Raw genomic sequence first — 26,782 nt, 5'->3', positions numbered from 1 at the left:
AGACCAGATGGAATTCCAGGCTCCTTGGCCTTAGCCTGGTCCAGCACTGGCTGGGGGTGAACCAGGTTCTGACTTTTAAATCAACATAAATACATTTGGGCATTCTGATGTAAAGTACAGTTGACAGGTAGGCCATGGAGCAGGGGTGCAATTCAGTTTTTGCCAACACCTGTGCCCATTAGCCACACCCCTCTGCAGGCCCACTGAACCCCGGGTACCCCAGAGCCAGCTGGAAGAAGGCAAATACTGGATTTCTCCTTCACTGCTTTCCCAAGCAGGTTTTGCTCACTCTACTCCTCAATTCTCAGAGCTACAAGTGGAATGCTTAAACCCTCCCCAAACCCTGAGTGTCCAACCAGCCCCCTGTTGTGTTTTTGGTCACATGTGACTAGTGGCACCTGGGTTGGGGGGACCCTGCCTGGGTTTTTATGACTGTCTTACTCGTCCAAACCTCTGCTTGTCAACCATCTGTGTCCTTTTTTTGGCTTTGGTAAGCAAGCACTGAGTTTGGGGGGGGTGCGGTGGGGAATGGTCTATAACAAGAAACACTTTTTGTCATTTTCTCCTGTTGTTATAGGTAACTCTTAGTGGTCCAAGCCCACAGGTACAATATTTTATTCCAACTACTAAAAGCATTTTGTTCCACCTGGTTTAACTGTAAGCTTCGGGAAAGGAATAAAAGTAGTCCCTTTTAAAACCAAGGAACTGAAAACAAACATTTTTAAAATTCTAATTAGAATACTTCACACAACATGAGCAGGAAGGTTGTTCTGAAATGATGGCATGCGATCTTGGAGCTCCCTGAAGGGCGGGAGCGAACTTATCCTCAGCCCGACCCTTGTAAAGACAGGGAGCCGCCCCGACTCCGCTACGGTGATGCCAGGCGGGTCTGGGGCACACCAGGCAGGGCAATGAGACGTTTTAAACCGGGCTTTCAGAACATGCTGAAGACAGGGGTAAAAAACTTAAAGAAAGGCTTCTCAAGTGAGAATTACAGATGATCCCTCTTGTCACGGCATCCAACACATGCAGCCAAGAAAAACAGCACAGCATGTCTAAAACCCATTCTTGAGTCACAAATTTACACCCAATTAAGGGAGAAAACTGGAGGGAAGAACATGCTAGAGAAAGCAAGGGAAAAGCAGCTCCAAGCCAGATGCCTCCCTGGGACACATGGGGAGGTGTTTCCCTTAAAATTTGTTTGTTTGCAAGTCAGAGTTGCAGAGGGCGGGGAGACCCAAACACAGGGAGAAACAGACAGATCTTCCACCTTCCAATTCAACTCCCCAAAGAGCTGCAAGAGCCAGGGCTGAACCAGTTTGAATCCAAGAACCAGGAACTTTCTTCATACTTCCTGTGTGGGGTAGCAGGGGCCCAAATACCTGGACCAGCTTCCACTGCTTCTCCCAGGCTGTTAACAAGGAGCTAGAATGCAAGTGGAACAGCTGGGACACAAACAAGCACCCATATGGGATGTCAGGGTCACAGGTGGTAGCTTTACCTGTTATACCATAATGCTGGTCCCAACACACGATTTTTTTAAGTTGTGACTTTTTAATTTTTCATGTATTTTATTTCCAAGGCATAGAAACAGAGATTTCCTATGCCCTAGCTCATTCCCCAAATGCCTGTGACGGCCGTGGCTAGCCCAGGCAGCAGCCAGGAGCCCCAGGCTGCGCATCAGCAGTAAACTGGATCCAAAGTGGAAGAAGAGCCAGGCTTTGGTAAGCAGGTACTCTGATCCGTGATGCCAGCACCTCCAGAGGTGTCCTACTGCTGTACCTGGACCGCCCTGGATTCCAGGTCACATTCCCTCCCCCTCTGGGAAACCCAGGAGCCTCACTTCACAAGACAACAAAACCACCAGCATCCTCTGAGGCTCCCAAAATGTGGACTTTTTCTGCTGTTATTATTCACTAAGGATATTTTAGAAAGTACGTAACACAAGAAAATAAAAATCAGTAGTAAGCACGAGCCACACCACTAACACTGTTGGCATATTTCCTCTAGCTTTCCTTCTTTACTTAAAAACAAAATTAAATTAAAAAAATAGGGCCTGTGGGCCCAGCGGCGTGGCCTAGCTGCTAAAGTCCTCGCCTTGAAAGCCCCGGGATCCCATATGGGCGCCGGTTCTAATCCCAGCAGCTTCACTTCCCATCCAGCTCCCTGCTTGTGGCCTGGGAAAGCAGTTGAGGAGAGCCCAAAGCTTTGGGACCCTGCACCCGCGTGGGAGACCTGGAAGAGGTTCCAGGTTCCCGGCTTTGGATCGGCGCGCATCGGCCCGTTGCGGCTCACTTGGGGAGTGAAACATCAGATGGAAGATCTTCCTCTCTGTCTCTCCTCCTCTCTGTATATCCGGCTTTCCAATAATAATAAAATCTTAAAAAAAAAAAATTGGGCCTGGCAGCATGGCCTAGCAGCTAAAGTCCTCGCCTTGAACGCGCCGGGATCCCATATGGGTGCCGGTTCTAATCCCGGCAGCTCCACTTTCCATCCAGCTCCCTGCTTGTGGCCTGGGAAAGCAGCCAAGGACGGCCCAAAGCCTTGGGACCCTGCACCCGCATAGGAAACCCCGAAGAGCCTCCTGACTCCAGCTTGGACCACTGCAGCCACTTAGGGAGTGAACCAGCAGATGGAAGATCTCTCTGTCTCTCCTTCTCTCTTTAGATCTGCCTTCCCAATAAAAAGAAACAATAAATTGTGTTTTTTTTTAAAGTACACAGTTTTGTATCTCACAGCATTTGCCCGACATATTTCATAAGCATAATCTGAGTCATTATACAGAATGATTGAAGGCATGATCGTTCAAAAGCCTTCACAGCAGGCCATGAAAGGCAGGAAAGTTTATGTAACTAACTTTCTGTTAGATGCTTGGTAGGCTTCCAATTGCTCACTGTAATAAATAACAGCTCAATGAAAACATATAGATACAGACATAGATAACTATACATAAATGGAGTTACTTCCTCAGTATAAATTCCTACAGACAGAATTATGAATGAATAGTCCTAAGGCTCTTGATAAAAATTTCCAAATAACTGTACTAAAATAATTCATAGTAAAAGTACGGGTTTTTTGCAACCCAGTACGTAAACGGCGCAAGGCTCAGCACGTCCCCCATGGCCGAGCTAAAGCCATGCTGACAGCTGAGCCAGCCCTGTGGCCCAGGAACTCCCCACTTCCTGTCCTGAAATGTCTCTCCTGCTAGCTGACGAGGACCTTCCGTGCAACCCAGCAGCCCTACTGTGCACACCATCACACCTGCAGGAGTTAACCACGACAAGCCCCTTTGTTCCACATGCTGTAACTCAGCCAGCACAGGGGTCAGGCCCTACCACCTGCTTGCACACCAGCTTTGGTTTTTGCTTTATAATAATTCTTTTACTTATCTGAAAGGCAAAGTCACAGAAAAGAAGACAGAAAGAGAAAACGGAGATCGTCATTTGCTGGTTCATAGTCCAAATGACTGCAAAAGCTGGGGATGGGCCAGGCCAAAGCCAGGAGCCAGAAACAGTACCCGGGTCTCCCACGAGGGTGCAGGGGGCCAAGCACTTGGGCCATCCTCCATGGCTTTCCTAAGCACATCAGCAGGGAGCCAGATCGGATATGAAACAACCGGGAATTAGAACCAGCACTCAAGTATGGGATGTGGATGTCACATGGCGGCTTAGCCCGCTATGCCTCAATGCCAGCCCCTCTACGCCATCTTTTGAACAAGTCTCCAACAAAGAGGGAGATTTAGCTCTTGCTAAGTCTTCCACATACTTCCGTATCCCAGACTTTGAAGGGAGAAGAATCTGAGATTCGGGTCTGATTCCTTAGCCTCTGGAACTTCAGCCTCCTCCACCATCAAGTGGGGTGTGATCACCCGCTCCAAGAACTGCTGGAAAGACTGAGTTAGCTGATTCATGCAAGTGCTTAGTACCCGTGACAGAAACCTAGAAAGCACACACAATAAACAACAGCACTTTTTCTGGGAGGAAAAAAAATCATAATACATGATAACAAACCCACCAAAAAATTGTTTAATCCTCTCCCGCCCTGGGGGAGGATGAAGGCATTACACAGCTGTCCTGCTCTCATTTGAAGTTCATCCAGGCCCCGAGGGCCTGCTCAGGACCTGCTGGGATTGCGCCGAGAGTGAGGGAGGCCTGGCAGAGCCGGGCCTGGGCAGCAAGTGGGCAGCTGGTCAGGGTGAGGCCATGGAAGAAGCTGCACGTCAGCTGTGCCCGGAGGAGGGGTGAGGGCCAGCTTGAGCGGAACCCAACAGCAGCAGCCTGAAGTGAACTCAACCCGGAGCAGGCTTGGGGACACCAAGAACAGGTCAGGGTGCCATCAGCTCCTCTCGACTGGGGGGCCTGGGAGCAGGTGACTGGTCCAGCAGCCACTCCCTCACTGACCCTGGACAAACGTGCTATTGTTCACGGTCGGGGCCAGTGTTGAGTCACCGTGGCATTGTCCACCGGTTCTATCGGGAGGAAACAGCTGGACGGACCAGTACGAAGTGCAGGAAACCTCAACCTCCACCACTCCTCCCCTGGGGACCCCCTCCCAGTTCTGGAGGCCAGTATCCTGCCTGGCAGTCCCTCGGGGACCCCTAACCATCAACCCTCCAAGCAGATGTCCCCACAGCCACCTCCACTTGCCTGTGGCATTTCAGAAACTTCAGCCAGGGGTGGGGGCGGCAGAGGTACCCACAGTTCATCATCCCGCCAGCAAGCAGACATCAGGGTGCCAGCAAGCAGGCAAAAACAACGTCCAAAACAACGAGATCAGTGAATGTCGAAGGCACACCACGCTTCCTCCAGAGCCAAACCTGGGCGAGCAGAAGCCACCTCATTCCCTAACCCTCTGGAAAGCGGGCATTCTTGCAATTCCCTTGTCCATGGACATGACCAAGTCTCCTGTGCCCCAGGCCTTAGACACAACTTGAAAAAGCAGCAGGGTGTGGTATGTGACTTAAAGTTGGAAAGACCCAAGTTTGGGCCCTGCTGCTCTTAGCAGCCATGTGACCCAGAGTGTAAAGGACTTTCCGGCCTTCAAGCAAGGTTGCAAACTCTGGTATCTGCAGGAGCTGTGAAGGGTCAACTCAAGAAGCCAGCTATGTGAGGGCAGGTGCCCACAGGGTATAAAAGCTGCTGAGTCAGGAAAGTCCCCGAGGAGCTAGTGGCAGCCAGCTGTTACCTCAGGCTCAGCGTAAAGGGCCCACCCCAGATCTCTCCTACGAAAACCTCGTCGGCGCTTCGGCCTGATGTTCATAACACCAGCATCAGCCGGGCTCCAACAAAACACATCTGCAACCTGAGTGGGAGAGCAGCGGCCCCCAGACTACAGGCTCAGCTCTGAGCCATTAAACATCGGCTGGGAGGAGCCGGGGGTTTAAGCCAGTCTGATACACAGCAGGCACGGGACAGATCACAGCGGGAGGCTCTGCCCTGGCCTCAGCGGCCATCCAGACTGAGCCATGATCCTCCAAGAAGCAGAGGGCAAGGGTTACTCTGGACCCAGGTCCTGAGTCTCCATCCACTGACCCAGTGACACACTCAGGGTACGCCTGTCTGCAGCAAGTGGCCCTCAAGAGAGGCAATGAACACTTCTGAGCCATCCGGGAGGTGGGTCAATACGATGACTGATCCAACAGAGGCTGCCCACCATGCCCACCCCTGAATTCCCTATGTCCAACATGGCCTCCTGCCCCATAGCAAAGGACAGAGGTGACATTAACACTGCAAGACAGAGAAGGCTAGAAGGAACCAAAGTGGGACCAAAGTGAGGATAGAGTAGCTGGGAGAGAGCGTCTAGATGGTGGGGAGGCGGGAGTGTAGGCTGGTAAAGCAGGCTGTGGCTGCTGAGGATGCCAACCCTGCTGGCCTGGTAGGGTCCTGCCAGCTTGAAGCAGCAGGTTCCAAAGAATGGCAGACAGTAAATGGTGGTCCACCCCCCAGCATCTGCTTTGAACTTGTTCTAACTCCGGAGGGCTCCAGGAGGCCCCGTCTTGGAATTCCATGCACTCCTTCCAGAGCATACATTAGAGCTTTCTCATTAACACCTGCTGGTAAGTAAACCTCAGCTTGGAAGAGGCCCCTGGGGAGGGAAGAACAGGGAAGAGCTTGGACAGTGGGTGTATTGATGCAGCCACTTCTCAGGCACAAGGAACAAACCCCCAAGGTTACAGGCAGGTGCCAGGCCCACAACAGAGCAGTGACAGGCCTGAGGCCACACGACCAGTACCAGGCTGCCAAACAGGACACTACCTTACCAGCCTTCCCCTTAAGACCCTTCCAGAGCCACAGCAAACACACACGTCTCCCCTCCCTTCTTCCTCCTCGCCCCCTCCTCCAGACCTCAGGAAATCCACTTCCAACAAAAGCCCAAATCACACCACACCTTGTGATACAGGTACCGCACACCTGCTGAAGGACCCCTCCTGCCCACCCAGGCAGAGGCAGGCAGCACAGTGAAAGAGCAGAGGAAGCGGTAAGGGCCATGGTCAACAGGTCCTCAGAGCAGACACCTAGCAGCCCTGCGAGCAGGGACAAGAGCAGGGACAAGAGGCGGTGCACACCTCCCAGGAGGAAGGTCACATCCACCTTGTGGAGGCTGAGAGGACCTCACCCAAAACTGGGGCAGAAAGGCAGAGGAGGGGCTTAAAAGGCCACCGAGCTCCCTGCCCCCACCTCCACTAGAAGAGCCTTTGGAATCGCCTAGATCTAGAAACATCTTCTAGCCAAGATGACCTTGAAGACAAGACGAAGCTCCCCTGGTTGGAACTTTGCTCTCCTCATCTGTAAAGCAGCTCCAGGATCCCATATGGGCACCGTTTCATGTTCCAGCAGCCCTGCTTCCCATCCAGCTCCCTGCTTGTGGCCTGGGAAAGCAGTCAAGAACAGCCAAAGCCTTGGGACCCAAGCACCTGTGTGGGAGACCCGGAAGAAGCTCCTGGCTCTTGGCTTCAGATTGGCTCAGCTCCAGCCGTTGCGGCCACTTGGGGAGTGAATCAGTGGATAGAAGATCTTCCTCTCTGTACAGCCGACTTTCCAATAAAAATAAATAAATCTTAAAAAATAAAACATCGGGCCCGGCGGCGTGGCCTAGCAGCTAAAGTCCTCGCCTTGAAAGCCCCGGGATCCCATATGGGCGCCAGTTCTAATACCGGCAGCTCCACTTCCCATCCAGCTCCCTGCTTGTGGCCTGGGAAAGCAGTGGAGGACAGCCCAAAGCATTGGGACCCTGCACCCGCGTGGGAGACCTGGAAGAGGTTCCAGGTTCCCGGCTTTGGATCGGCGCGCATCGGCCCGTTGCGGCTCACTTGGGGAGTGAATCATCGGACGGAAGATCTTCCTCTCTGACTCTCCTCCTCTGTGTATATCTGGCTATAATAAAATGAATAAATCTTTAAAAAAAAATAAAACATCTTTTCATGATACATTTTTTTAAATGCTTTAAAAAATGGATTAGAAAAACATACCAAAAGACGATCAAGGCAATATATGACAAACCCCCCGCCAAGGGATACGCCGGAAGCATTTCCACGAGATCTGGAGCAGGCGAGAATGCGCCCGCTCATCCCTACTATTCCATGTGGTTCTGCACTTAGCATCAGCAGTCATTAGGCACAAAAAAGAAGTCAAAGAGATACAAATTGGAAGAAGTCACATTATCCTTGTTTGCAGGTGACATGATCTTATGTGTGGGGAGCCAGAAGATTCCACTAGCAGACTACTGGAATTCCTAAGAAAAGTCAGCAAAGTTACAGGATATGAAATCAACACCAAAAAAAAAGAAAGAAAGAAAGAAAGAAATCAATAGCATTCAATGGCATGCTGAGGAAGAACTTGCAAGCTCAGTCCCATTTTACAACAGCTACAGAACAACTTAAATACTTAGGATAAATCTAACCAAGGATATGAATTCTCTCCACAGTGAAAATGACAAAACATTAGGAAACAGAAGAAGACATCCAAAAATGGGAAAACCTTTCATGTTCATCGATTAGAAGAATTAATACCATCAAAATCTCCATATTACCCAAAGCAATGTACAGATTCAATATAATCTAGATCAAAATGTCAAGGACATTCCTTTCAAATCTAGAAAAAAGCTACCCTAAAATTCCTATGTTAAAATCCAAGGGCCCAGCACCATAGCCTAGTGGCTAAAGTCCTCGCCTTGAATGCGCCAGGATCCCATATGGGTACCGGTTCTAACCCCGGGAGCCCCACTTCCCATCCAGCTCCCTGCTTGTGGCCTGGGAAAGCAGTCAAAACAGCCCAAAGCCTTGGGAGCCTGCACTCAGGTGGGAGACCAACAGGAAGTTCCTGGCTCCTGGCTTCGGATCAGCTCAGTTCTGGCTATTGCAGTTATTTGGGAAGTGAACCAGTGTATGGAAGATCTTCCTCTCTGTCTCTCCTCCTCTCTGTATATCTGACTTTCCAATAAACATAAATAAATCTTTTTTAAATAAAGACAGATTTACTTGTTTAAAAGGCAGAGTTATGGAGAAAAGGAGAGACCAAAAGAGATCTTCCATTCCCTGAGTGGTCTCAACAGCCGGGGCTGGGCCAGAGGTCAGAGGTCAGAAGCCTAAAGCCCCTCCTGGATCCCTCACACGGGTGGCAGCGGTCCAAGGACTTAGGGTATTTTCTGCTGCTTTCCCAGGTGCATTAGCAGGGGAGCTGGACTGGAAGCCCACCATGCCACAGCAGCAGCCCCGACACTGGATACTTTAAGTGGGAAAACTTCACAGTTTATGAATTATATAGAAAAGTGAACTAGTTGATTATTTTGCCTCATTTTAATATTTACGGGGCTAGAGACTGTAGAGTTAATTAAAGAAAGCAGCAAGCCATGAGCTCATTATTTTTTGCTGATGTCCCAGTTGTCACTCATCCATCCAACAGATGTTCATTAAAGCCTTAATAGACGGGCAGGTGTTGGGGTCAGAGGTCAAGTTGCCACTTAGGGCTCCTGCAACCCACTCTGAAGTGCCTGCTTTGAGTTCTGGCTCCTCTGGTTCTGATCCAGCTTCCTGCTAACATGTACCCTCTCAGGCAGTGGGGCACAGCTCAAGTACTTGTTTTCTTGCTGCCCAGGTGCCAGGGAGACCTGGCAAAAGTTTCTGGCTCCTGTCTTCAGCCTAGCCCAACCCTGACATTTGGCATGTGGTGGGCATTGGGGTGGTGACGCAGCAGATGGAAGATATCCCTCTATCTGTCTGTCTTTTAAGTAAAATGAAACAAAACTTTTTTAAAGTATTTTTTTCACCTTCATCTAAGCCCTTGTATCACCATCCGTGAGTCAAGGACTCACCCCACTGCCTGTTCCTTTCAGGCCTGCAGGCTAGGCATGATTTCATATTTCATACATTGAAAAAAAATCAAAGCAGAATAATATTTCATAACATGTGGAGTCAAATGAAATTTCAAATTTCAATGCCATAAAGAAACTGTCTTGACACAGCTGTGCCAGTCCATTGATGAGCCCTCGATGGCCACCTCTGTGTGACAGGGCCGAGGTGGGCAGAGGCAGCGAGGCCATGTGCTGTGCAGAGCTCAGGCTGTCCCCAGGCTGCTCTTTGACAGACAACATCTGCCGATCCCTGCTGGATATGAGCAAAGCAGGGAAGGAGAGGGGGTGAATGACAGTAAGGGCCGGGGCCTCTGTCCCCGTGGAGCTGTGGGCCTGGTGAGGAAGACAATCAGGGCCTGAGTTAGCTGCCATAGAAGTGAGTGCGCCATGACACATGGAGGCAGATGCTCCCTGCATGGAAAGAACCTGCAGCTGAGGGAGCCACAGCACAGAGGGACCCAACTCAGACCCGCGGCAGAAGGGCAAGAGCAGGGGGAGACGACCAGGCCTTGCATAGCAGCCAGCGCCCCTGAACACAGCCCCTTCTGCCTCTTCCAGCCTCCAGAGTTGAGTCACTGAAGAACGGGGGTACAGGCCTGAGAGGCACCTGACGGTGCTGTGCACAAACCCTGCACCAGGTGACCCATGGACATGAAAGGTGAAAGAATTCATTCAAAAAATATGCAGGGGGCTGGCGTGGTGGCGCACATTCAGCTGCCGCTTGCCAAACCAACATGTCCTACCAGAGTGCTGGCTCAAGTCCAGACTGCTCAGCTTCTGCTTCAATCTGGCTCCCTGCTAAGGTGCCTGAGCAAGCAGCAGAAGATAGAGCAAGTACTTCCATCCCTGATAGGCTGAGCCCGGCGTATCAGGAGTCTAGAGGTCAGTGTGGGTCTCCCAAATGGGTGGCAGGAACCCAAAAACTTAAGTCATCACCAGCTGCCTCCCAGGATGTGCACTAGCAGGAAGCTGGGATCGGGCACAGAGCCAGGACCAGACCTCAGACATTCCAATACGGGATGTGGTTATCCCAAGTGGTATCAAAACAGGTGCACAAAACACCTGCCCCGCATCAAAGATCTTTATGATGCTGCATGCAAATGAAAGCAGACTTTCAAGGATTCCTAGACTTGGGAAGAAAGCCTGTCACAGAAAAGATGGAAAACACATACACTCATGGGTTATGAGAACAGTGAGGAAGAATGGCATCCTTCCAGAAATGGAGCTATCATTAATATCCACATAAGAGCTGATACTGCAGCCACAAAGCCAAACAGGTTCTATTATAGAAGACTCTTCAATCTCTCAGAAACGGAAAATATGCTACACAAAATGAAAACCTCATGAAAGACGGGAAGACAGAGCTGAAGGAAAGTCACAAGAAAGAAACAGAAAAAGAAAAAAGTGCCATTCAGGAAAATATGCCTGAGTGAAAGAGTGTTTCAAAATGAAGGAATCTACTGGCTAGAAGTCCATCTTTACTAAGGCTTGCTGGGCGTGGTATTTTAACACATGTAAGACAGAAGACTTCAATACAAGTCTACTCTTTTATTTATTTTCGCTTTTTTTATCTCGGAAAGAGAGAATGAGATCTTATGTGGGCCTCTCAAGACATGATTTACTCACTGCACCAAACGCCAGTGCCTGGATGCCTGGCTCAGGTGGGACTAAAGACTCCGGAGAGGGCCCGGCGGCGTGGTCTAGCTGCTGAAGTCCTCGCCTTGAAAGCCCCGGGATCCCATATGGGCACCGGTTCTAATCCTGGCAGCTCCACTTCCCATCCAGCTCCCTGCTTGTGGCCTGGGAAAGCAGTCAAGGACAGCCAAAGCCTTGGGACCCTGCTCCCACTTGGGAGACCCAGAAGAAGCTCCTGGCTCCCGGCTTTGGATAGGCGCAGCACCAGCTGTTGCGGTCACTTGGGGAGTGAATCATCAGATGAAAGATCTTCCTGTCTCTCCTCCTCTCTGTATATCTGACTTTCCAATAAAGATAATAAAAAAAAAAAAAAAGATTTGCAAGGCCGGTGAATTCAAATGCTGCCTGTTGCTCCACTGTCACAGCTGCAAGGTCACACTCCATGCGGCACCTCTCCCACCACGCCAACAGTGCCAGATCCCTACCAGGCTTGCCCACTAGATTTTAGCACAGAGACCATCTCACTGCTCTCAGTGGTGACATCAGCAGCTGCTTCAGAAAGCCCGCAGCCCAGCACAGAGGCTGGGCCGAGCAGAACAGAAGCAGATGGCATCCACACTGATTCCTCACAGCGAAGTAAAGGGACACACTGCTGGCCCAGACAGCATACACATGGACACACAGGCAAAGGCCTGGGGACCCATCATAATCACAGGCAAGAGGCCCAGGGGCTCAATCAGGGAACAAACAAATCCACGCACAAGCAGCATTCTCGGTGTGGTATCACAGGGTACCAGCCACCTGGGCGCATTTTCACCGTATTTCCTGGAACAAGGGATAAGCAAATGAATGAAACACAACCCACGAATGTGGCAGGCACAGGGTGAGACCCTGTGGCACAAAGCTGGCTCTGGGTGTGACAGGAAGGTCCCTGGGGCAGGCTGGCTGTCGCACAGAATACAAGTCACCAAGAAATTGGTGCCCTAAGTTCCAAGGGGAAGCCAGACCTCACACGAGGCCGGGCTCCCGGGCTCCAAGGGTTGGGCTGGGGCAGGAGTCACTGTACTCAGCCGTTCCTCCCCACGTGGGGCTGTGAAATCCAGAGCATTAAGGCTCAGGGCAGCAGAAGGAGGAGGCCAGAAATACACTCCCAGTCTCTAGGCTGCCGGGTCCCCTCACAGCCTGCCTGGTCAACCTCGGGTTTTCACGCCATTGTCACTTGGTAAATTTCGAGGTCAGAAGGAACAGTTAGGGAGCAGTGACAGCCAGGACCCCTCCACTACTCTGAACTCAAATGTGAGGGAGGCAGCTCTGCACCCTCAGCCCCCTGGGCGGCCCCTCCTCCTCCCCCCTGGAGCTGGGTCTGCTCCAGCCTAATTGGATTTCCACAGTTAGGATGTGGAGCTCTGGGCAGCGGCAGCCCTCCTGCAGGAGGCGGCCGTGAGATTTCTGAAATAGAAACAAAGCAGAGGCTCTGTTTGCTTTGCTTCTGTGGCTGAGAACCCGCTGGGATCCGGAGCAGCCAAGAAGGAACCTATCCTTCCCCAAACAGGTCCCTTTCCACACTGCTGAGCGGTGCCAAGGCTCTCCCCAGGGCCCCCGCAGCCTGGCAGCCAAGAGCTTGGCTTTGTTGATGCTGTACACTCAAGGTCAAGCTAACACTTAGCTCCAGCTTGGGAAGCCCAGGCCCCGCAGGCACTGTACAGCCAAGGAGCCCAGGCACAGTACCACCTTCAATTTAAGACTCTTCCCCCAACATCCCAGGGCTGGTTCCCCGTCGTGCTCATCTCAGAGACCCAACCCAATACCTCCCAGGCTGAGGACCCCAGAATCCTTGCCCACCTGCCTCTCACATCTCTGCAGGTTCTCTCTCCACAAGATGGGTAAACTGAGGCACGGGGTGAGCAAGGCTACATGTCAGGACTGCTGGCAGAAATGCCCCTGCCACATGAGATACTGCCAGCCACTGGTGCCTGTCTCTTACATGGACATTGAAACCCTACCCCGTGGGCATGGGCACATCTGGTAGCAAGCCACAATGCAAGCAGGTGTGATGGATGTGTGCAGGAGTGAGTGTGCACGTGGGTGAGGTGGAAGGGAATGAGCACACGCCTGTGTGTGCAGGAGCATGCACTGCATGCATGAATGTGTGTGAAGGCACAAGCCAGACCACACAGCATGAGTGCATGTGAGCTGGAGTGTGTGTGTGCATATGTGTGCATGTGCAGGCATGTATGTGAGCATACATTTAGATGTACACGCCTGGGTCTGTAAGTGGCCACAGAGCAGACCCTGGGCCCAAGAGCCACACTCACTCCTTGAGAGCTACCAGATCAGAGCCGCTAAAGAGCATGATTAATACAAACAGAACCACTCCCTAAATCCAGAGCACCACAGCCCCTCAGATCTGCCCCCTACTCCACCGCCCACCCAGGTCTCCCCTCCTGGGGTCCCTCGCTCACTCCAGGCTAGCCTCACTACCCTGCATTTCTCCACCCTGGAATACTTCTTTTCTTAAGCACGAGGAAAAAGCCTGCTCATCTCCTCAAGGAGCAATAAATCGGAGGATTATGGAAGAGACAATCTGAACTACTGGGAAGGGGGGGGATGAAATACGGACACACTGGCCCAGACTTCATTCAGAATCACAGGGAGGCGCGGGCCCCAGGGAGGGGGCAGGCTCCTCTGCAGGGGCGTCAGGCCGCCTGCCTCGCACCATGGGGCTCAGGCTGGCAACAGAAAGCTCAGGTCTCCCCAAGACTCAGGGTCCCTGTGGGCCTCAGGGGCTGCTGTCTGCCAACGGGCACACATTCCACTCCCAAGCAGCCTCCCTTCATCTGGAAGCCATTTGCTCTTCCTGCCACCAAACCAGCGGGTTTCAGCGGAGGGGCTGACCCCCTGGTCCCTCCTCTGCTGGTGACCAGGGCGACAACGGAGAGTGACAGGCAGCAAACGATCAGCCAGACCACCACCCTCAGCACCTCTGTCCCAGAGGAGGTGATCACCAGTCCCCGGCACAACCAGTGGCCTCAGAGTCAACTGAGCGGGCGGCCAGTTCTGCCGCCTTTCCTCGAGCCCTCTCACAGAAAGCCTAACATCCCTGAACTTCAGTCCACTCCTGTATAACAGGGAGACTACTCATCACCTTGTGCCAGGCACACCCCAAGCACCTAGCAGGCAACTGTCATAGTTGCTGCTGCTGCTGCTGCTGCTGCTGCTGCTCGGTCGCTCTCCACGGAGCAGTTGCAGCCACCCCTGGGACGTGCAGGGCAGCTGTGTCCTCATGCCAAGTCCTCCCATGGTTCTCGCCCTCAGACTCCCACAGAGCGGAACTATGACCTCTGCCGCCTCCCGCAGGCTTCAAGGGTGGACCTCATCTGGATCAAAAAGAGACCCTTCCTCTCGCCTGCCTGTCGTTAGTTAGCCCTTAGTGCAGAGGATTCCAGGGGTTGTAGACTCCTCACCGTATAGATGAAGATCTCCAATATCTGAAGCAACATGCCCACGGCCAGCTGCTGCAACCCAGATTCTTCCCATGGGCCCAGCCTGCCTGCTACCATCCACATGTGCCCTGCAGATTCTGACAGAAGCGGGAGCATGTACGCGTGTGCGCACTCTCATCTCTGTACAAGTCAGCTCCTTCAGGACAAACGGGGAGTTCCTGAACCACCATCGACAGGTAGCACCCCCCAGTGACTCCCTCACATCCACTGTGCAAGGCAGGGATTCTGAAATGAGAGCTCCCCAGGGCCTTGAGGCCACACCTTCCACCAATGGTGGTTACCAGGCAACTTCCCAAGAGGCAGGGATGGAGCTGGGAGGGACAACGACAAACATTCCTCTGGGCTCTAAATCCTGCTCCCTATCAGATTGGCCCTGAGCCAGCTGTTGGGCTTGCCTCCACCTCCTCCAGGCAGGAAGCGGAGGAAAAGGAAGTTGTTTGGAACTTTCCTTCTCCCCCTTCTCTGTAATTCCCCCTCCTCCAGCGACCCTCCTTCTGCCCCATCTTATTGTAGACTCTGGGTTGCGCAGCACCTCTGCCCAGGGGTTAAAAATGAGCAAATTCTTGGGCTATTCCTGGAGCCCTGATTCTGATCATCCTTCCATTCTGGCCAATTCTGAGAGCCCAGTGGCCAGGAATGCCAGAGAGATCACAGCCCGACCCATCTCACTCAAAATAACCCCACACGTGCCTCTCCCAAGTCCTCACAGATTTGGCCATTTTGGGTACCCCAGGCCCCATGAGGCAGCCTCACCCTCAGTGGAGCTGGGAGCCCCAAGACGCTTCTGGGCCTCTAGAAAGCCTGCCCTGCCACCTCTACTCACTTCCAGAGATCCCAGGAAATCAGCCTCAGTTTCCCCAAAAGTAAAACTTGCAAGCAGCAGCCTCCTCTTCCCTCACCTTCCTCTCTATCTCGTGTGGGAAGGTAACAGAACTCCCAACTCCCAGAACTCCAACATCCCTGGAGAATTTTCAAACCTCCCACAATGGTAAAAATGGATTTTCCTTTCTTTTTTTTTTTTATTATTTATTATTTTACTTCATTAATTACATTGTATTATGTGACACAGTTACATAGGTACTTGGGTTCTCCCCACCCCTCCCCAAACCCTCCCACCATGGTGGATTCCTCCACCTTGTTGCATAACCACAGCTCAAGTTCAGTTGAGATTCCCCCATTGCAAGCGTATACCAAACATAGAGTCCAGCATCTTATTGTCCAGTCAAGTTCAACGGCTTCTTAGGTATACCCTCTCTGGTCTGAAGACAGAGCCAGCAGAGTATCATCCGGATTTTCCTTTCTTATTTGAAAAGGAAAGAGACAGAGACGCCGAAATTTCCCACCTGCTAGTCCATGTCCCCAAATGTGCACAATAGTCAGGGTTGAGCCAGACCAAAGCCAGGAGCGCAATCCAAGTTTCCCATCTGGATGACAGGAACCCACACACAGGAGCCATCGTCTGCAGCAGGAAGCTGGAATAGGGAACTGAACCAAGACCCCAACCCTAGCAGGCAGACATGGCATGCAGTTGTCCCAAGTGGTGTTTGAATCACAGCATCCAATGTCCACTCTGTGAAAATAGGTGATGTTAAATCAAGCATGTGCCCTCACTGCCATGAGGAAACAGCCAAAATTAGGGGTACATTTCTTTCTTGATCATAAGTGTAGTATTCATGCATTTAAGAAATATTTGTGGAGCCAGTACCATGGCGTAGCAAACTAAGCCTCCACTTGCAGTGCGCACATCCCATATGGGCTGCTCTACTTCCCATCCAGCTCCCTGCTTACGGCGTGGGAAAGCAGTGGAGGATGGTTCAGGTCCTTGGGACCCTGCACCCATATAGGAGATTCAGACTGAGCCCAACAGCTCATGGGCATTTGGGGAGTGAACTAGCAAGTAGGTTCCCAACCCCTCAAATAAACAAGCCCAGGGGGAATATGACGGACCTGGACAGAGTAGCAAATGGCAGCCTGCAGGCCCAGACAGAGAGAGCAGAGGATGCAGCATCCCTGCCCTTGGAGCAGGGGCCCTCATCTTTCAACCCAGAAAGACATCCCATCTCAGCTGCCTCGGGAAGGAGAGTATTCACTAATGACTTGTTAACTCACCGAGGATGCCTGAGCACACAGCCAGGGGCAGCCCAGCATGAAAGCTGCAGGCAGAGGCAGAGCAGTCAGGGACTGGAGCAGGCCTCCTGTTCTCCGCTTAAGGGACTCACTCACCTACTCGATGCCCTGAGCTAGCAAATGGCTGCAGCAGGCTGTGGACCTCCATCCAGTTTTTCCAGTTCCTTGGCCGAAAGGAGCTGCTGAGTTTTCTCGGCTGGCCTGCGAAGCTAGATTTCTGCAAAGGTCTGCAGAGGCGGCTCTGCAAGTTTTTATCAGCGTGGGGCTCTGGCAAACCTTAAGCCTGTAAGCGGATCAACTACCACGAGCCCTGCCGTGGCGGCACGACCCGGTGCCCTGGAGTTACCCAGATGCACAGGATCTCTGCGACTTGCTGCTGCAGAGCCAAGCCACAGCCTGCTCCAGCTGGCCTCTGCCAAGAATCCCACAGGAGAGTGCAAGAGCAGGCCGACCAAGACGCTGAGCTGTGAGTTGCAGTGCATTCGCACAGGGAGCTTTTTCAGCTACCAAACGTCACTTTTCCAAGAGCTGCTGAGAGGGAGCAGGGAGAAAAGAGAACAGGTCGAAGCAAATCCCCACTCTGCCACTGCTCTGATCTGAGTCCACAAACCACCAGACAGGTGTCGGGCACGAGGACACTGGAGTGCTGGGAAGGTGCATGTCCTTGAGGGCAAGCCCGCCCCTCCCACCAGACAGAGGTGTGATGAATGAGCTCCCCTGGGGAGACAGCAGCCTCCCGCTGGGGACCTGGGGATGCATTAAGGACCCGGGGATGGCTCTTCCCTTGCTGCCTCCTGCCACCCTGCCATCTGTGATAGTTCGCAGGAGGAAAGCACTACCCAGGCAAATGATAAGAAAGCTACCCAAGCAATACCCAGAAGGCTTTCTGCACATCAAGTGCCAGAAAAGAAAAAATGCAGTCTGTATATGCCTCAGACCCAGGCCAGGGCAGCAAGGCTGGTGGGCAGCAGGTGTGGGATTCAGAGTGTGGGGGAGAAGGGAATCCCAGCAGAGGCCTGGACTCCGACTGCCCAGCTGGCTTTGTCCATGACTTGTGCATTTCTGAGATGCTCCGAAAACTAGCAGGGAACCCAGCTTTCATAGGGCGGGAAAGGTCCACTTCTCCAGTTCCAGGAGCTGTCAAGGATGAACTGCAAACACCCCAAATCCACCTTGAATCATACCTATACCCAACAGGAAGTCAGTACTGGGGCAAGCTGGGGGTTGGGAAGAGAGGGGCCTGTGCCACTTTCCAGCCACCTGTTGGGCCCATCACAAAGTGAGCGCTTCTCCCACTTCTGCACTCAGGGAAGCTGTGCACGCAGCCCCTCTGGCAAGTAGATGGATTTTACATTGGCACAGTTCCAGATCCTTAAGGAATCTTGCAGATTTCATTTTCACCTTACAGGGGTAGGGTCCTCAACAGTAAAGAGCCCCATGGCAGGGAGAGAGGCCTGGCCAGTGCCAGCTCAGATCCTCAGGTATGTAAGCGAGGTTCCCCTGGGCTGCTCAGGCCCTGCATGGTTACTGGCTCACTGCTGCCATATGCATACACCCAGGCAGAGGCGCTTCGCACAAGGCTAGCCCACAGAACTGTAAGCAAGTGAACAGCAGTTGTGTTAATCCACTCGATGTTGAGGTCATCCGTCATGCTGCACAGATAATGGCTACAAACCCCACGCAGCGAGTGTACGCAGCTATTGAAAAGAAGAAGGTCGTTCTGAAGGCACCGGGCTGGAAGAGGGCCTAGAGAAGCTGCAAAAACAGCGAGTCTGACACAATTCTATTTGTGGAAAATGACAAGATAAATAGATGGACGGCTGCATGCTAGCCTAGCATGAAAATATCTGGACAGGATGTAAACCAGGGCATTCACAGGAATTATCTCCAGAGAGCAGGATCCTGGATGACTCTCCCTTTGCATAATGCATGTAATGTTTAAAAATTATAATGAGTTTGTATTACTTTTTGCCGCCTGTTAGGAAAAGATGCTTTTGCAAATATTCACCTGGAGGGGCTGGCACTGTGGTACAGCACATTAAGATGCCACGTGCAACGCTGGCATCCCCTATCAGAATGTCTGCTTCAGGTCCCAGCTGTTCCACTTCCAATCCAGCTCCTTGCTAACGTGCCTAGAAAGCAGTAGTTGATGGTTCAGGGCTCCCGCCACCCACGTGGGAGGCCTGATTAGGGTTTCCAGTTTCTGGCTTTGGCCCGATCCAACCCTGGATATTACGGATATTTGGGGGGTAAACCAGCAGATGGAAGATCTCTCTCTTTCTCCCTGACACTCTTTCAAACAAACAGATCATTTCTTTCTTAATCCACTTTGAACTGCCACACTACTTGTAGCCCTTACCCTGTGTGAGGGAAGCAGCGCCAGGACAAGTACTTCCAACCACCGTCCCTGATGCCATAGTATCACTGCCCCCGGGCAGGAGGGGCCAAATGCAACTCTCCCCCCACCCCCCACTGGCTTTGAGTGACTTTCACTACCTCGCAGCCAGCTCCCACACAACACCCCAAGCACACACAATGGTCAAACAAATGCAAATGCTGGCTGCCAACGCTTCTGCCTTCCTGGGGGACCAGCTCTTCCGCACTCTGGGCTCTGCAGTCTACGCATCCAGATTTTAAACAAGGCTGTTCAGAATTTCTCAGGATTGAGACAAGCGTGAAACTGCATGCTCAGACCTGTCCCCTGATTTTGTCTGAAACAAACACATCCTCCTGCAAGTTGCCACACCCAGAGGCACATTTTCCTCCAACTCAGCCCATCACAGGCCCCTCAAAGTCCTCCCTAAGGGTTTGGCACCTGCACCCCTAGGTTTCTCCAGAAGCTTGGGGAACCCCTACACTCTGCGGCAAGTGGCCAGAAGAGAGGGCATAGGTGTCGGCTGCCCTTCCTGGATGGGGCATTCCCACCACATGCACGCACACTTGCACCCGGCCACATCTTTCTCCTACCCTGCTCTAGCGAGTATCCCCAATAAGACCACTTCTCTACCTTACCTCAGAGGCCTCAGGCTGGCCCTGACCCTGACATCCCCTCCCTACGAGTGAAGTCCACTGGGATCTGCCCACCCCCAGAGTCAGCACACACACCCCCAGGCCAAGCTGGATGCTGTACTGTTTGACAAATATTTGCTCTGATTTTTGTTTGAACCTTTGAAAGGGTTAGTTTGTTTTGAATTTTTGAAAGGGTTATTTTTCAAATGTGTGTGAACATACTATAGGGGATAGTAGCGGCCCTAAGCTACGAAGGCCAATGTCAAGGCCTTGCCAAGGTCCTGTTCCAGAGACCACGGGATTCCCAAACTTTCCTGCAGTGACAGCCAAGCCTCCCCACCAAGTGAAAGGGACTCAGGAGCTTACTGACCCATGAGACCCCTGGACGGCAGCCCAATCATTTGGCTCCCATCACAAGGCCCAGTGTTGGAACAAATGCTGACTATTGAGAGAAGAAATGATCATGAGATTCAGAAAATGAGTATTCAAAGTAGAAAGGAACTTCAACAAACTCATGGAAAAATGTAATTAAATGATATTATCTATTTAAGTACAAAAAATGTTGAAATGATATAAATAAAATCAACTTGCAGCCAGCCATGGTGGGGGAGGGAGGCTGAGACAGTCCCAAGGGTGTCTACACTGGTCTCCACACACACATGTAGGCAACCCAGCTGGACTCGGGCTGAGCCTGCAGCGCTGTGTTTGTTGTAAGAGCAGGGGAAGGGTTTGGACGCTGAACTACACCTGGATTCTCTTCATTACACCGTATCTATAATCGAAGTTGAAATTATTAACCTGTAGGGTTGTACTGCAGCCATAGAGTCTTGTAGCTCCTAACGGCATAAAGGCAAGGCAGTAGGCAAAACACCACCTCAAAGAGGCAGCAGGGCAAGGTAGCCAGGTGGCCAGACTCTGGCTCCAGGGCAAGGCCGGGCAGGCTGTGACCACCACCTTAGTAAACAGCCACCACCCCCAGGGAGGTCCTATAGGACACCAGGGCATTTGTTTATTCATTAACCCCATTTGCTCCTCCTACAACCACCCTGAGCCAGAAGCAAGAGAAAAACCACTTAGCAAATCGCAGGCCTAGAACCCAAACCCCTCCCTCCCTCTACCCACAATCCCAGAGCAGTGGTCACTCTGGGACTTGCAGGTAAGCAAAGGGACACAGAGACAGCCACAAAGCTGCAAGGGTCAGAAACAGGACCACCCCCGCCCCCCACAGACTGGCATCATAGCAGAAGCCCAATGGGAAAACAGCAATGCAACCATTGGAGGGGATCCTGCCTGCATAGTACTGCACTGAGCTATCCTTCGCTTCAACACATGCATGCAGAGGGGCTGGTAGAGCCATGGGCCCTCTGGGAGGCTCCCCACGGATCCCTGACCATCAGGCAAGCAGGGTGAGCACACAGCAGGGCCGGCGCTCCCCCTGTACCCAGGTCCTTCCTTCTCTGCAGCCTGACCTTCACCACAGGCCCTTGTGCCTGGCTCACTGCACCCAGTGGCCATAGGCAGTGCCCCAAATCCCAGGGCTGTGAGACTGAAAGCAGACACCAGGATGAGGAGGCGGGAGGGAGACTTAAAACGGGAGCGCACACATTCCTGCCACCAGCAGGCTCGGGGAGGGGCCTATGGAGGACTCTCTGGGAGGCAGCTCTGAGCAGAGCAGGCCCAGGTCGCTGCAAGGCCAGGTGCTGCCGACCTGAGGGCCACGAGTGGTCCTGGCCGCTGCTGTGCGGAGTGCAGAGGCTCTGCAGCTTCACTGCACAGTGATGCAAGCAAAGCAAGATTTAAAGTACAATGTAACACCACGAAATTGAATCCACCACACCACAGAAGCACATAAGGGTCAAAAAGGGAGGCTGATGAGGATGACCAGGACCGGTACTGGAGTCCCTGCAACATGTACTGTGCAACACACGGCAGGACAACGAGAGGTCCCTGGCCACCATAAACCACCAAAAGATCCTACTGAAATCCCAGCCACCCGCCACTCTGTGTCCCACCCCCACTCCTTCCCCAACCACGTGGCTGAGTTCACAGAAGGTAAGAGATTTACAAATCACCCAGCAGGGAGAAGCCACAGGATAAAACCCGCACATAAATTAAAACATAAAAAGGCTGGGTCTGTAAACAGCACCCCCAGGGAACCTGAGGCAGCAGCGTGCACACCCAGCTGCCGAGTAGCTCCTGCCTGTGCTGGCTCAGCAGGGGCCTTGTGCACAAGTGCAGGGAACAAAGGAGAAGCCGTGGACCCCAGGAGCCTGCAGGCACGGGGAGCCAGAGGGAGCCTCACTGCTCCAGCCCCTATCCAGGCATGGAGAGGGAGCTGCTGGTAGCACCGGTCCACCCTGGTCCCAAGCCTGCTGGGAAGAGACAGGAAGCTACAGGCCTCTCCTGCTTTCCCAGGCTTCCTCCAACACAACTGTGGTGGCCAAGCAAGAAACTAAGAATACACACTGTCCGCTGGCCATCAGGAACATGGGTGAAGGGTGGTTTTCTCCTGCCGCTCCCCTATCCCGAAAAATAAATAAAAACAATGAAAAGAGCTTCTACATTCAGTCAAGAGCGAAAGCAGAGGATCATGTGAAACATGCCAGCATCCTAGTCTGTCCTCCCCAGCCCACAGTTAAACAGCAAGGAGGCCTCTGACCTCAGAGTTCAGAACACAGATTTTCCGGAGGCCACACCACACAGTGAACCCAGAGTGACACTGACCTGTGTCCCTTGAGTTTCCTGCAAATGCCTTGGCTGCTGGCTGGTAAGAGTCCAGGATATTCCTGCAGAAAAAAAAAAAATTAAAATGGGCTCATCACTTTGCTCATGAAGCTAATGAAGGAAGAATTCTGTCCAGCAACAATGGCTGCCCTTCAGGCAGCAGACCCTCACACAAAACCTGTTCGGCCAACAAATGGAGCGAGCTTTCAACTGTTGTACTAATTCGTATTCAGCTGCAGGTGAGTGCCTAAAGCACGCCCTGGCTCAGCAGTACCGACAGCTGTAACTCATTAGTGATATCTGCCATGGGCAGTTACAGGAGCCACAGAATCCATGCAACACACTGGCCAAACATGGGGTAGGTGCTAGGCATTCCAGGAGTTAACATTACCAATCTTGGCCATTCACAAGTGACCCCGATTTTCTTTTTTCTTTTCTCTTCTTTTTTTTTTTTAATTGGGAAGTCAGATGTACGGAAAGGAGCAGAAAAAGAGAGAAAGATCTTCCGTCCATAGATTCACTCCCCAAGCGGCTGCAATGGCCAGAGCTGAGCTGATCCAAAGCCAGGAGCCTGGAGCCTCTTCCAGGGTCTCCCACATGGGTGCAGGGTCCCAAGGCTTTGAGCCATCCTCATCTGCTCTCCCAGGCCACAAGCAGGGAGCTAGATGGGAAGCGGAACTGCTGGGATTAAAACCGGTGCCCATTTGGGATCCTGATGTTGGGTAGGCAAGGACTTTAGCCACTAGTCTACCACTGTGGCCTGACACCAATTTTCGAGATATGAACTGTGTGTGACTTCACTGAGACCTGAGTTCTAAGTCACACCCACAACAGGACTCAGCTAGGAACAAGCCACTCTGTTCTTACTGCTCCTACATGCAAAATTACGTTTGTGGAGCAATAAACAATTGATGGGGAACCGCTATCCACTGAGAGGGGAAGCCACAGCAGAAGCAGAAAGGGCAGTGAGCTTAGGGTGAAAGGAGTCACACAGGAATCACATGACAGGCCACAGGCCTGTGTGCAAACAGGCTGTGTGGCTGCGGGTACGTGCTGGGAGTCTACACACATGCTGTGCTTGAGAACATCGTGGGTTCACCTGGGCCTCCAAGCAGGATCACACAGGAGACAGCCAGAGGGCACAGCCAGCGGTGGGACAGAGAAGCCCCCAGACACCCGCAGCAAACAGCAAGGAGCATCGGATTTTACCAACCACTTCCTCATCCTTTCCCACCGGCCCTGTCCAACCAACTCCCAAGCTGCTTGGGCTAGTTCACTCCCTCTTGCCCATGTCTCACAGAGCTGCCCAGCACTGTCCCCACGGCCATCCCCCTCTTCACAGACCTAGAGGCACTCCCCTTGAACCTGACCCTGCTTCATGAGCCCTACTTAGCACCTGTACCATTCCCATGGCATCCCAAGTGGCCTGCAGAGCCCCCTAGCCCTGGGTCAGTGTCCACACATGGCGCACACTCAATTTCTCTTCAGCAAATGCATGGACAAATGGAACCTCATGACTGGACATTTGGCACCACCCACAACACGGCTGCCGTCCAACCTCACTTCACTGACTTCCCTGTACATAGCCCACCCACTGACCTAGCTCGGCTAGTCACACACCCCAGCCCTTTCCCAGGGCTGAGCAGTCCTCTGCTGCTAGAAATAACAGTTTCACCAACAGCAGTAGCAAGCATTGCCCCCTGGTGAGGGGCAATGTTAGAACACACACAACAGTGTGCTCACTGAAGCCACTCACTTTGTACTGTCATTTCGGGGGCTCCCTTGCTAACCTATCACTGGATGATAGAAGCTGATGAATACACAGACCTGTTTTTACATGAGCATCATGAGAACTTACACCGACTCCTCTGTACATGCCATAATCCGCCATCTGAACTCACCTAAACTCATCTGAAGTCACCTAAGTCAGCATGGAAAGGCCAGAAGGAAGGGAAAGACAAAACGCCATAAGGGCGAGTGTGGTTTCATCCTGCATGGCGGTCCCTGCGTTCCATTCCCAGCGCTAGCTCCTGGCGCCGGCTTCCTGCCAATGCAGACCTCCTCAGGCAGTGGCAATGACTCAAGGAACTCCCAATGTGGGAGACCCGGATGGAGTTCCCAGCTTTGGCTGGCCAGCTCCAGGCTACTGCACTGCAGCCATCTGGGGGTGAACCAGCAGATGGGGCCTCTCTCCCATCCCCTTTCCCTCCCCTTCTCCCTCTGCCTCTTTACTAGCCGTTTCACTTTCAGCCAGGGAAGGCTTCCAGGAGAGAAGCTGTAGCACAAGCAGGGTCTTGGAGAAGGAGACAAATGGAAGGGGTACAACATTCCAAAAAGGTGGAACGGGATGAAACAAGTGGCAAAGAAAGAATAAGCAAAGCCTGCTTGGGAGATGAGTCTGGCTGGCACCAAGGGTTCCTCCTGCAAAGAGGAGAGAGTGAGACATGAGCTGGCCAGACAGGCTGGGACTGGAAGAGAAGGCTGCTGAGTGCCACATTAAGACACCTGGATTGGATCCACGCCATCTGAGTCAGTGGGGATGGCAACCCAGCAGGCCCAGGCTTTTCACGGCAGAAGAAAAGAAGTCTTGTCCTCTCTGGTTCCAAGCCTATCAGCCCAGGCTCCCTGGCGAGGTTATAAATAACAGCCACCGTTCCTGCGCACCTGCTGTGTCTGAGGCCCTAAGCTATGTGCTTCCCATACATTATCTCAGTGCCCTTCCCACAGCCTTGAGAACTCAGCATTGTTAGCCTCATCTTGCATGCAGGAAGCTGGGGCCCACAGGGGCAAAGGCACTTGGACATGACACACTCCTTCCAGCATCAGTACCAGCTGGCATTGGGGGCACACACAAGGATGCAGCAGGCTCCACAGCCAGCCAGCCAGCCAGCCAGCCAGCCACACAGCCAGCCAGCCAGCCAGCCACACAGCCAGCCAGCCAGCCAGCCAGCCTCAGGCCCAAGGGCTTCCCACAGCTACCTTCCCACTACTCTTATTGGTTCCTCAAGGGCAGCAGTGAATAAAACACCTACTGTGTGCTTCATGAAGCCCATTACACAGAGCAGAGCACCGTGGCTGCCAGAGGCTCAGAAGACAGACGAGGAGATGAGAATTGTGGTTTAAGAGCTAAGGTTTCACTCTTGTGGAATGGAAAGTTCTGAGATCTGTAGCCCAGTCAAGTGAATGCAAGGGTACTTCCAGCACTCCCAGAGCTGGAACTGAAGGTGGGAATTCGTGCGGCTACAATGAGACTTTTGAAATCCACATACAGTTTCTTTCTGCTCAGAAAACACTTTTCACACATTATAGAAGAACTTGGCGGTGCCAAAATAAATTCATACGTTTCATCCCATTTTTCATGAACTTTTCTAACCTCCTATAAGTAATCCTACTGCACACTTATAAATAGTATTAAGATGCTAAATTTTATATTACTTTTTTTCTCACAAGTATACTTTCTTTCAAAATGGGACACATCTGGGCCAGCATGATGGCTCATTGGCTAATCCTCTGCCTACAGGTGCCCAAATCCCATATGGGCTCCAGATCGTGTCCGGGCTACTTCACTTCCCATCCAGCTTCCTGCTTGGAGCCTGGGAAAGCAGTTGAGGATTGCACAGGTCCTTGGGATCCTGCACCCACATGGGAGACGCAGATGACGCTCCTGGCTCCTGGCTTTGCATCAGCTCAGCTCTAGCCACTGTGGCCATTTGGAGAGTGAACCAGCAGATGGAAGATCTTTGCCCCTCCTCTCTGTAAATCTGCCTCTCCAATAAAAAATAAGTAAATCTTGTTTTTTTTTAAAAAAAAGGGGGGGGTACATTTGTTAATCTGAAATCTACCACTGGAAGAGACTTAAGAAGTATCTTCATCCAGTGTCCCAAAAGGCATTAAGTTGCCCAAGGCTGCACAAACAGGGTCCCATATGGGAGCCAACACAGCAGAAAATGCTGGTCATGAGGGGTCAAAAGTAAATTTTGTTTATTGCACTTGACAAATTTTGCAACCACAGAGGGAATATTCCCTCCAAACCTGGCCTGCCTAGCATATAAGGAGGTAATTAAGGGTAACATACACATATTCACAACAAAATGCACTAATCAAGGGAGACACAACACTCGCGCAACGGAAAATGACTGCATACACGTAGTTACTGTTCCTGTGCGGTATCTGTTCATCAACAGCCCTACCAGAAGATAAAAATCTGATGAAGTCAGACAAAAAAAAAGCCATCCCACCCGATGTGGGTCCATTCTCCATTCTCAGCTGTTCAGGACTCTCTGCAGAGCGGGTGTTCGATGAGAGAGCAGAGCTGGAGCCCACTTCCCATCTGACCCACCCCACCGCTCCTCCCTCCACACCCCGCAACCCACAGCCCAGCTGCAGGGGCCGTGCCAGGACCAGGCGGACGGTAGGAAGCCGGTGTGATTGTCTGC

At 52.2% G+C, this 26,782-nt stretch overlaps 1 protein-coding gene across 1 annotated transcript in view; it reads right to left on the bottom strand.

Moving 5' to 3' along the window:
• Positions 1-26,782, bottom strand: part of TSPAN9 (tetraspanin 9) — a 156,518-nt gene that overhangs the window by 128,588 nt on the left and 1,148 nt on the right. Inside the window, exon 2 of the mRNA XM_058656074.1 lies at positions 22,347-22,408. The gene's annotated coding sequence lies outside the window, so the exon portion shown is untranslated. The remainder of the gene's footprint in view (positions 1-22,346; positions 22,409-26,782) is intronic.

Source organism: Ochotona princeps, chromosome 27, assembly GCF_030435755.1.
Source record: "Ochotona princeps isolate mOchPri1 chromosome 27, mOchPri1.hap1, whole genome shotgun sequence".
Taxonomy (NCBI): Eukaryota; Metazoa; Chordata; class Mammalia; order Lagomorpha; family Ochotonidae; genus Ochotona; species Ochotona princeps.
This window is presented reverse-complemented; position numbering and strand designations above follow the sequence as displayed.